The sequence below is a fragment of the Ambystoma mexicanum genome, chromosome 7p (genome assembly GCF_040938575.1).
Source record: "Ambystoma mexicanum isolate Mex_15411 chromosome 7p, UKY_AmexF1_1, whole genome shotgun sequence".
Lineage (NCBI taxonomy): Eukaryota > Metazoa > Chordata > Amphibia > Caudata > Ambystomatidae > Ambystoma > Ambystoma mexicanum.
The window spans coordinates 684142334-684155155 of NC_090939.1; positions in this window are offsets into that span (position 1 = coordinate 684142334).

The window sequence follows — 12822 nt, forward strand, 5'->3', positions numbered from 1 at the left end:
TGTGGTAGTGGAGATTGCATCTTTTATCACTACTCTAATAAATGCATCTTTTGAAACTAGCACAGTCCCCACCAATCTCAAGGATGCGTGGGTCCTCCCAGTACTAAAGAAACCCTCACTAGACCCAAATACACCTACCAATTATCGGCCTATAACTACGGTACCCTTCCTTCTTAAAATGTTGAACCTCCAAATTCAAAATGATCTCAAATCAAAATTCTGTGGCCTTCGCCAGTCAGATTTTATACCAGGTCACAGCACAGAAACAGCTCTCATTGACCTTAAAATGCAAATGGATGAGTTAATGGACAAAGGTAACATAGCTCTCCTTCTCCTGTTAGACTTATCTCCAGCTTTTGACCTGGTCAACCACAATGTCCTATGCAATTACTTGACTTCAGCTGCACCAAAGCCACATCTTGGATAAAATCTTTCCTTTCTAACAGGACAATGAGAGTATTTGCACCGACAGCAACAGCTGGGCCGGCTCCAGTTCTATGTGGAGTTCCCTAAGGTTCGTGTCTCTCACTCACTTTGTACAACATCTTTACAAAAATGCACTATTTGACCACCCTGATAGTTTGGGTGTCACCTACACTAACTATGCAGATCACATCCAAATACTAATTCCCCTTTCAGGCTCCTAAAATACCAACTCCAAACTTTTGAACAAAATCTACCAAGTCATTGAGGCATGGATGGCCATTCATGGCCTCTGTCTGTACGACAACAAAACAGAGATACTACTGATTGGCTCACAGACCTGTTTAAACAAGCTATATGAACAATCTAAATCTTTTAACATTGATAACAATACCATTAAAGCAGCAAAAGAAGTCAAAACGCTAAGGATCTACCCTGACTCAACACTCTCCCCAATCAAACAGCGAAACTCATTATGGCTTGCAGGCCATCATTTAACCCTGATAGCTGCATCACCTTGGCTACAGCACTTATATTATCGAAACTGGACTACTGCAATGCCTTATATGTCAGCACTAGTTTCTGCAACCGAAACAAACTACACGTATTACAGAATAATGCATTAAGAGTGGCACTCAACATCCCAAAAGCCAACCACATTACCTCCACCAGACAAAAGGTCCATTGGCTTCCAGTGAAGAACAGAATAGTATACAGCACGTTATCACTTAACCACAAGTGCCTAGCGAACAAAGCCCCTAAATACCTACATTGTAAGTTCACTAAGAACCAATCTATCAGACCTACCAGAGCCTCTCAGGGCAACCAACTTATGGTACTGAAATACAAACTTGATAAAACTGGGGGTAAATGTTTTCCGATCCTAGCATCCAAACTTTGGCATGCCCTGTCTTCAGACCTCAGAATTGAGCCAGCTTACTGGGCTTTCCGTAAAAAACTTAAAATATGGCTAATCTCACTAGAATAATAATGATTCATGTAACAGATTATTGAAATATGGAGGAAATCCAATGTACCCCCGCACTGTAACTGCTTGATGCTTTGTACTATATACTGTATCTCCTTTCAATGTAATTGTACTATTGTATTTCCGCCCCACTTTTGTACATATTTGTTAATTGTAATGGAAACTACCTGCACTTTAATTGTAACATGTAAACCTGCAACCAGATATCTTTGGGTTAGGAGTGCTATATAAATAAAACAAACAAACAAACAAGAAATTGATGTGTATTTGTTGTAAAGTTTCATGCAGATTCGTTGAATGTTGCCAACGTTCTATGACTCCAAAAAATTGTTCCTTCTATGGTGACTTCAATTTAACCATAACTACAGAGGGTCTGATTCACAAACAGTTTTTCAATGGGAGTGCCCCCAGTCTCTATCAACACTGTGTTATATACGCTGCAAAATTAAAGCATGTGCCATGTATACTGTTCTAAACTGAGATGTGCGAAATGCGTGAGGATTTTAAGAAAGGGAATACACGTTTGCAGAGAAGACTTAATTGCTATGTTATTTGCACTTGTAGTGTGCTGGAAGCGCTCAGGGTCAAGGTTGCAAAGTTCTAGGCTGCATTAATTGAAATTTTGCCCTTCACAAACAGGACATGAAGCCATTAGTTCTGTCAGGGGTATTACATAAAGTGTCACAAAGGTCCCTTCTGCCATATTTAAATATTGCTTTCTGCCTTGGCAGGCACGTATTGAAAGGGGCTGTTTCCTTATTTAGATGCTGCAATTGCAAGCAACTCTCCCCTTCCCTCCAGATTGCTGCACAGTTGAGCTGAGAGTTTCCTCCCCACTTACCTGAGGCTGCACTGTTGCTGGTAGGATTCTCCTGCTGCCAGGCCACAGGCACTCCACATAGAGCAGGACTTGACCATAGCACAATGCTGCCACCAATGAGGGGGTGCAGGTGCCTCCAATTGAAGGCTTTGGCAGGCAAACCATTCTGCATGGTCACTCCTCAGCAGGTAATTTAGGCTACCCATCAGAGAGATTGGCTTACAGCCGTAGAACTAGAAGATGTGTATCTACGTGTACGGATCAGGGAGTGCCACCAGCCCTTTTTATGGTTTGTTTTAGACCAAATGATGTTCCAGTTCAAGGTACTACTGTTTGGCCTATTCACTGCCCCTCAGGTGTTTACAAAGATCCTGGCTCCCATTTTCACATTTATCCAGGAAGGGATCATGGTTCATCCCTACCATGTCGATTGCCTGGTCTAGGCTTCCTCAAGGGACAGATGTAGCCTACCCATGAGCATGGTTTTCAAAGTTTTGCAAGCACATGGCTTCAAAATAAACTTCAGGAGGTCATACCTTTGCAGTTCATTGGGATCCACTTCCATACCAGCCTTAGGATAATGTCTCTAGCAGTGAACAGATTTACCAAGATCCAAGCACACCTGGCAGACCAGACCAGCTTTTGGACTCCCATGGTGAGATTGTGGTTACAGCACCAGAGAGATATGGCGGTGTGCACAGCGATAGTCCCATGATCCCGATTCCATCTGAAGCCCATTGTCTGCCACATTCTACAGCATTGGTCTCTGGACTCAAGGAATTATGAGAGGCCGATACCAGTTACAACAGAGGTCACAAACTCCCTGGCTTAGTGGGAGCAGTACCCACATTTTATTAGGGGAATTCAACTGTATCCATACCCGGCACTGACAATCACAACAGATGCCAGCTGCAGGCATTGGGGGGCCACCCTGGAGTCCCACAAAGACAAGGAGAACCGGTCCTTTAGCAAAAGGCTTCTCCAATTTGAGACAATTGACAGTGATCTGGAAAGACTTACAGAAGTTCCAACAGGAGTTGATTGGGAGAAGAGTCCTGGTCCAGACAGAAAACCATGTTGCCAGAGCTTATACAAAACACTGGGGGGCATGCAGTCCTCCAGCCTCAACACTGTGGCTCAGTTCATCATGGATTGAGCAGAGACTGGCCTCATGGATCTCCGAGAAGCCTACCTACCTTGGAAGGAGAATCAAACTGTGCACCCCCTAAGCAGGTGCTTTCCATCACCCCTGGAGGTTTGTGTAAATCCCAGAGTATTTAACTGGTGGTGCACACATCGAGTCACCCACGGATAGACCTGTTTGCTTCAGAGGCCAAGTCTCTACTCCCTTGCTGCAGAGCTTTTCACCCAGGACACTCGGTATGGATGGTGGATGCCCTCTCAGCCTACTAGCCAAAGGGTTAGCTGTACACCTTACCCCCTTTTCTCTGCTGGTGAGGGTCCTCCAGAAAAATGTGCCAAGAAGCATGCAGCATCATCTTGATTGCTCCCTTCTCGCCTTGGATGACAAGGTTTCCCCTCCTGCAGGGCCTGGAATCCCAGCCTCTGTTTCATCTTCCAACTCATCCTTCCCCTATTCTCAGTCTGGTGCTAACCCAGAAGTCGGTTTGTTGTCTCCACCTGAAAGCCTGAAAAGTAAATTGAGAGGACTTGTGGTGTTGGCCATTCCAAATGACGTGGCCTCCACAATCAAGGGGTCTAGGTGTCCTTCCACTCTAGCCTCATAGAGGCATCATTTGGCCTCTTTCCAGAAGTGGAGTTCAACCAGAAACCAGCTTCCAATCCTAATTAACCAGTGCAAGTTCTGCATTTTCTCAAGGATGGCTTTAGTCTGGGTCTTGTCATTCCCACACTTAAGTCTCAGTGAGTGGATATCTGGGCCTTTAGGGAGCCAGTGGCATCCTTGGAAGAAATGAGTCCCTCTGTCAAGTATCTCTTTTAAAGCTTTGGTTTTCAACAACTTCCTTCCAGCTCTCTCCTCCCTACCTGGTTCTGGTCCTACGCAAACTCCAGATACCACCCTTCAAACCGATCTGACATGGATTTCAGGTTAAGTTCCTGGGAGGCTTTTCTCCTCGAGGTGGTTACTTCAGGAAGACGGTTAAGCAAACTAGGTTCTCTTATGGTGAGAGAGACTTATAACCATTTCACCCCTGAGATGGTTGTTCTCCAGACAAATCCATCATTCTTGCCTACAATTGCTTCCTCTTTTCATGAAAAACAGAACATTGCCTTGCCAATCTTTTTTCCTTCACCATAAAACCTGGAAGAAGAAGGGCTGCATACCCTAGCTCTTGTCAGGGCTCTCTGAATACTTGTGGACCACACGTCGTCCTTTTGACAGTACGGCTTGCTGTTTGTAGCCTATGGTGTTTCCTCCAAGGGAAGAAACCAGCTTCCTCCACCCTCTGCTTCCTCCACCCTCAGCAAATGAGTGACGTCTCTCATTATGACTGCTTACTCAGCAGCAGATGTTCCCCTCCCAGGCCTTTGACAAGGCAGATCTACTATAGGAATTGAGGCTTTGTGAGACGAGTCTCCCTTAGGGATATCGGCAACATTTCATTACAGATATCTGCAACGCTGCCACTTGGGCCTCACTGATTTTCCTGCAGGCTTAAAAGGCTAGCAGTAGGATTTCTAGATTGGTTCAAATACACATGGCAATTATAATTATGCCCACACTTTCGGTTAAAAAAAAACACAGGGTGATATATTGGTTTGTTTCTCATACCTCCCCTTGCTTTGGTCTAGGTTGGGAAGTTAGATAGAAAATTGGAATGCTTTGAGGAATTTTGAATTTCAGCCCCCCTTTACTGAACGGACTGTGTTGGGGAATCTGGATAAAAAGGTTGGACTGATTTAAGAGCAAAACCCCTCCTCTTCCTTAACGAAGTTGGGGTCCTCTGGACAGCAAGGATTACCCAATTGAATTATAGAAGGACAACTGTTGGCAGAGTAAGTCAATATTATCCATAGCGCACAAAACAATGTACAAAACAATAAAATGGCAGAGGTCTGTGGGTGCCTGGGAAGTGTGGGTATACTGCCAGTATACTACCACGGTAAAGACACAGTTCAACCAAAGGGTCCCAATCACACCGCGCCAAAGAAAGTGCAGAGTTGGAATTGTCCTCTGGTATTTATTTTGAGTCGTAATGCAGGCTGACATGTGTTTCGAGCTTTTACTAGCTCTTCATCTGAGGCTTGAGTTGAGAGTTCAAATTATCCAATTTATGGAAGGCAAGAAAGTTGCCAAGTAGTAGTTCCACTCAAATGCTTCGCAATTGCAGTAGTATCTAAGGGGAGACAAAGTAACAACAGAGTTTCAGCACAAGCTCGAAACACGTGTCAGGCTGCATTACCACTCAAAATAAATACCAGACGACAATTCCAACTCTGCACTTTCTTTGGCACTGTGTGATTGGGACCCTTTGGTTCCACCAATTAAATTATAGGCTATAGTTTTCAGTGCACACTTGGAAATGAGCTTTGTTAATTTCGAATTTTAACAAAATTCACCCATAGCAGAGACACCTTCAACCTGTAAGGACTGTAACGAATCAGGAGGACTGGGGTAATGAAGATTAATATCCGTAATCCAGGCAATACAGGAAGGCTCCCCAGCTCTGCATTTTTACAAACAATGATTTCTCTCAAGAACTTCTTGTGCTTGCTGATGAGAAATGAACATGTTGCAGGATATGAAGCTGCTCTGAGGAACAAGTTATAGAGACAAAGAGACTCGATCACAATCAATCATTATATTCTAATGTTTATAATTTGCGATGATTGTTACATGTTTGTACACCAGAGGACACTCAAAGGTGGGTGCTAAAATGAGTACCCACATAAAGGGGCATGCATAGGTTATTGTGTAACAGAAGATGTACATAATGGAAAATATGTATGTATACATTGGGCCTCATTACGACCCTGCCAGTCCGGAAAGCACAGTGGTGGTAAAACCGCTGCCATCACCACCCTCCAGCAGGCTGACATGGAAACAACGGCTCTGTCATAGACGGATTCCGGGAATCACAGAGGCAGAATGGTAATACGAGTCCGGCGGTAACCTGCCGGTTTTTCCGGCATGATTACCGCCGGACTCGTAATGAGGCCCAATGTCATTTTTTTTATTTTTTATTTAATGTAGGTTTTCCGTGACAATTACTGATCATGGACATCTAAATGGTATAAAATGAAATGATAGTTGTAACTCCTTTGAGGCAGTATTATGTTCATGAGAAAAAGAGGGACGCTTACACGTGATGTCATCAGTGATGTTATCAATGACATTTGTGATGTCATCTTTCATGTCATGGGTGCTTGTTTTAGCAGTTCACAGTGGTGGTGTGAGTTATTGTTGCTTAGCTTACCATAACTGGAGAATTTCTGGGGTTTTTCAGTTTTACTTGTAACGATAATATGGATAGGTTGTTATTAGTGCAAAGTAAGGATAATGTTCCTGTCAAGTACTTGTTGAACTGAATTTGATAGGTTTTTCTTAGGACAACTGAACCATAACGTCCCATTAACCCCATTTTCTGTTTGTGAATTTCATAGGTTTTTAGTAGGGCACTTTAACCATAACGTTCCTTTAACATAGTTTTTTCAGTAAAGGTTATCGTTTTTTAGAAGCGCAACTTAACCATAACGTGCCTCTAACAATGTTTTTTGTAAGTGAATTTCAGAGCTTTCTAGTAGGGCACTTTAACCATAATGTTCCTTTATCATACTGTTTGCAGTGAAGGTGATATGCTTTTAGTAGTGCAACGTAACCATAACGTCCCTTTAACAATGTTTTTTCACAGAATTTCATATGTTTTTACCAGGATACCCTTAGTTTGTAAAGATGTACCGTACAACATACTGAACCTGCTGGCACCATGTTAATGCTCACAGCAGTCGTGGAGTATGCGTCTGGTCGCGGACATCGGGTGGCATTCAACCTGCTTAGAAAGGCACCGGTTTTCGTACATAGTGGTACCATTCAGCAAACACAAGTAACATATACAGACAGCACCATGTACGTGAATTGCAAGGGAAAATAGAGTAGGTCTGGAAACTGTGTACTTATGAAAGAAACAGAATAAAGGCATTGGGAGTGCACCATAACAGAATGGACCAATGAGAGAAGTGACGTCTGCCATCAACAATCTTACCGCACAGTTGCTTTACATAGGAACAAAGAACGAACGGCCACAGTAAGGACTAGAAAGTACTAAGACCAGAACATCACTGCAACGTAGTAAGCACACTAAAGTTTGTCTGATAATTGTGCAGGTGGTGCAGTATACAATGGTAGATAAGCATAAAGTTTCTTTTTCTACGCAGCAGTGGCAAGCACCTTAGAGTGGCTGGAAGAGAATTTCCCTCATGATGAAATCACTTACGATAGTAACCCCACTGGTATGCGCCGCAGTCTGAAATGTAAAATAGGTAATATCTATTGCTTCATGTACACCTAACAGATTTATTTTTCTATAAGTACACATATTGGAAAGAAAAGCAATGCAGCACATGCGGCACCCCTTCCACAACAGCAGACAGAGACAGGAAAGGAAAGAAACTCTGTAAATAGCAAACTGGACAGCCTGGAAGCCAAAATGGAAGACTTGATGAACAATTTTGCTGCCTTAAAAGATTACGTACAAGGACATATTATGGACAAAATAAAATACCACTGCACGACCTGCACGTGTACCCCTCCCCCATTTCACAGCCCACCATCCCCTCAAAATCTTTGTGATCACAGATGTTACACATGATACCTCAATCCCTTCCTCCACTCACAACCAACTTGTACAAATCCCACAATATTGATCCACTTCTGCTACCCCTTCCCTTTCATAATAGTATCTATGAATGTGTGGAAATGAAGGTTGATATGTAAATAGTTCCTGAGTGTATATGTGGCTTTTCCTTTGTTTTTAAAATCCTGTTATGACTCAGTGGCGCACAGTACTGGGAATGACCGCAATTAAGCAAAAGGGAGATGCCGCACCTGTCCGGCCTATCCGCAATCACAATGGCGGCATCCGCACCACACCAGTACGAACCGCATGTCTGCATCTTGTGAACCACCTATATGTAGTTGTGGGAGCGGATGTTTGTCAGCTGCACAAGTACACGCATGTGTAGCTCTTCCTCTGTCTCGTGTTAACACCACCGCTGTTCAGCATATGCAAAGAAACTTGTGACAAACTTTAAGTATTCAAGGTGCCCACCCACATCCTACAAGTAGCTGTACACATAAACATCCCACCTGCTATACCCTACAAACACCCAGCTTGTCCCAAAATGTTTGGCGCACGTGTGTTGCACTATTAATCAGTAGATTCCAACGTTGTGCATAGGACTCCGCCCAAAACGCGTCATGTGGACAGCCTTCCCAATCGAGAACATTTGTTTTTTTTAGGGTTTTGTGTTTTCTCCTCCTCACAATGTTACAGTACACTCTTCAACACATCCTGTAGGTGGGAAAACAAAAGAGCATCACCAATGCTGGACAAAGAAATGCCATTTGCATGGAAAAACTCTGCATATCGAGAATGAATTATGTCATTGTTACAGAAGAACATCCCAGGAGCGCACTAAAAATCAGCCATGCTTCTGTTGATGAGACACTTTCCATCCTCTGGTTGGGTAGATCATACATTAGGATAGTCCCATACTCTTCTCGGTGGTATAGCTTAGAAAACCACCTGGCCGGAAAAAGCCTCTTCACTGCATTCATCAACCTCTTCAGTTCATGGAAGAAACATGAACAAGCCACGTAATCCAAATGCATGCTGCCATAGTGCACGACGACAACATGAACAGTAGCGAAACTGGCCACTTGTTTGCAAAGTGCAAGTATAATGCCGAAACTGCAGACATGGACAGCACACCACAATGCGTCCACTCCTTCCAAACTGAAGTCGCCATCAAAGTGTATTTCCTGGCATACTTGTGCAAATCTATCAGAAAGGTATCACCCAAAATCAACAAAATGCGTCTCTCCACACCAGCCCGCTTCACTGCGCAGAGTAATGAAAAAACAGTATTACTGCCCCTTCCTGTGAACCACTCCCTCAGTACCTGATTGGATAATACCCACAGTCCCATTCCCATTGGCCATCATGCTGAGAAGCGCAGAATGTGGCACGTGCACTTCCCCAAATACTACGAGGGTGGCACCCCAGTTAAGCAGGAGTAGTCTTTCTTCCCTTTACACTATTTTCTGTCCAGCACTACCTCATTGGGTACTGTTAAATAGGCACACATGCATCCACCAATCACATCCAAGACATCAGCATCTAACACTGTCATTTCTGTACAACAATTCATATGCACTGTTACACATTCAGACGGCGTGTGTGTCATTCCAAAGCACCTCCAGTAGAAAGATCAGTAAAACTATCCAAGATTTTTCCAACCACATTCATCCACATGGATACCCATCACCACAAAGTACAGGTATGAATACTTTCTCTGCAGTTTGTGTACAACTCTGTTGTAAGTGCCTCTGAGCAGGGTGTCTGCCACTGAATGTCCATAACGCACTTAAAAAACATTCTGTTTTTTCTCCCATCACCTACCGTAAAGTGCCATTGCAATGGTATATGCTTTCAACATTTTCATTTACCCATATAAGCCATTGTAATATCCAAACAGCAACTCTCTTCTTTCCTTCCGACAATGCAACAAATGTTTTCCGCAGTAACCCATCACCTACATAATTCATAAAAATATGGCACAAAAACAGCAACCTAAACCAAGCACACATTGCATGCATATAAACAGGATGCTGCCACTTACATTCCACACTTCACACAATTTGTTCCTGCACTAACCCACTTCCTACAAAATTCGTAAAACTATCACATAAAAGCAGTAGTGAATGTATCTTGTCAACGTAAAATAAGTACATACAGTAAATGCAGACAAACAGGATGCCTGACACTTTCCCTGCACACGTCAACCATAGGTTTCTGCGTGTCTCTGTACAAATACACCTTCTGCCACAGTTTTTGCGTACACACCACACCCAGAAAACCTATTGAGCTGTGTCTTAGCCTCCAAAGTCCCATTTCCATGCCTGCCATCCTAAAAAGGCCTGGATGTGGTATGTGTAATCCTGAAACTACTGCAGAGTCTGCAGAGTTATCTGTTACCTCTCTGTCTCCTCCCTGCCGGCATGGGTGACTTGCCGCTTCATTCCTGCAGCGTTGGCAGTTGCCGTGGAGACTTAGCGTTTCCCGGGCCAGGATTCGAATGGGTCACGTGCCCAGTCAGCTGATCGGGACGCAGCGAGGCAGGCTCTGCCCCTTAACAGACATAAATAAGCGTTTGCTTCCCGGAAGACGCAGCTTCTAATTTGCGTTCTTCTATCCTGCTTCGTTTTGGACTGATTTATTGTATTTTGGACTTTGCTTGCCTACTCGACTTGTTACAGCCTGATCCTTCTGTGTTTTGGCAAACCGGTTGCGTCTTTGGCACATTCGAGCTTTTGCTCACTTTTCCATTACCTGCGTCTCTCGGGATGCTCTGATCTTGTTTCCTCCTGTTCCCTCTGGCGGTTGGCTCCCTACTCCACTCTTGGGGACAAGTTCTTGCTACCTGGGAAACCATTCCACCTTGCTTCATCTAGACCAGTATACTACTCTCCTTCCATCTAACTACTGTCTTCCGTTCTAACCAATTTCGCTCTCCTGCCTGGACATTCTCTTCTGTGGTAACTATACGACCCAACCCTGCTGCAGCTCTGTTTGGATACCTACATCTTTGGAACTATACTTTGGGCCTCATTACGACCCTGGCGGTAAGGGGTTAACGCCAGCGTTAGCTGCGCCGACCCCTTACCGCCAATTACGAGGTCCCTTAGCGCCATGGCGCTTTTAACACCTGCTTTTAGCAGGTGTTAAAATCCATGGCGCTAAGGGACCATCGAGTTAATTACGCCACCGTAATTTACGGTGGCGTAATTAACGCCTTCCCCACTCCCATTATGCCCTATGGGGCAAAAATGGGAATGGGGAAGGGTAAATGGGGATTGGGGACTTACCGCCCCGCCGACCTCGGAATGGGGCGGTAAGTCCGCCAACCACCATGGCGTAAACGTAGTTTACGCCATGGTGGTAAAGTCACGGCCCAGGCGGTAACTTACCGCCTGGGTCGTAATGAGGCCCTTTATTTGGATTGTGCTGTTTGATAAAGACACTCTTGGAACCAATGTGAACTCCTGGACCCTACCCTGATTCGTGCACCACCCCGACTCTAGTTGGCGTCCCTCGTGCCGTCTGGGAAGTAGTACCCTTACTAACCCTTCCTTTTTTTTATTTTGAACCTCCGTTGTTTCTTTAAGTCCTTTTAATCTTCTACCTTGGGTAAGCTGATTCAGTGTTGGTTACTATCTTTCTGACTTATTAGATAGATGGCTTTACCCATCTGCCTTTCTCTTTTAGTTGCAGCTCTTCTAAAAAGGCACTACCCTATTGTTGTTCTGTCCAAACCTACCAGGTAGAGCCACTCTTTTATGGCATCCTATTGAAGAGGTTATATCATCCTTATATCTAATATCTCGCATTTTTTCTTACAGCATTGGTTCTGCGGTGTGGACATCCCCGCTCTTTTGAGGAATCAACTCCTCTGTCTGGGTTTCTTAAGACAGAGGGGCGTATTGCCTAAAAGAGCTCCTCAAGTTGAGGAGGCCTGGTTCTGGGAAACCCCTAGTGGGATCACCCCAGCTTGGGCTGAACTATTCAACTTCGCTCCCTCTTGTCTGTTGATTCGAGGTGGGAGCAACGCCCCGGCCTGGCCAACACAACCGTGAGTAACATTATCATACTACGAACAGGGGTGGAAGACATTTGAAACAGGATAGGGGATTTTGTCTTTAGTGGTGGCTTTGAAAAGAGTTTTTTTTTTACGTGCTTGCAAAGACCCTTTTTTTCTCTTTATGTGACTTTCTGTTTTCTTCTCCTCCTTATATTTTTACCGAATTCTGGTCAACGCTCCTTCTACAGTGTAAACGAAAATAGACACAAATTGTGAGGAACTTGTTTGGGGATATCAACTTGTTGACCTCCGCGCCCTAATGTTTTCTATAGTTCCATCAAAAATGTTGCATAAGTGTGAAGAGATAAACTGAGACAATGAGTTCCTCTACTCTGTGTAACAGGTTCAAAGTGGGTTTTCTTCATACAAAGACATGCGCCACAAGAAAGCTCTCTGAAACTGTAGATTGGTTGAAACTTGCTCAAATTTATTTTGGTATTGATATTACGATTTGTCTGGCCCTTTATTATCAATCATAAAGGGCCAGACAAATCGAAATATCAATACCAAAATAAACTTCGAGCAAGCTTCAACCAATTTCAGAGAGCTTTCTTGTGGTGCATGTCTTAGTGTGAACAAAACCCACATTGTAAAAGAAAATAGCATTGCCAATGGTGGTCAAAGAAATGCAATATGCATGGAAACAGTGAATATGTTGTGAATTCATGATCTCATAGTTGGTGGAGACATCCCATCAGTGCACATAAATGCACACATGCTTTTATAAGACCAACAAAAACCGACCAAG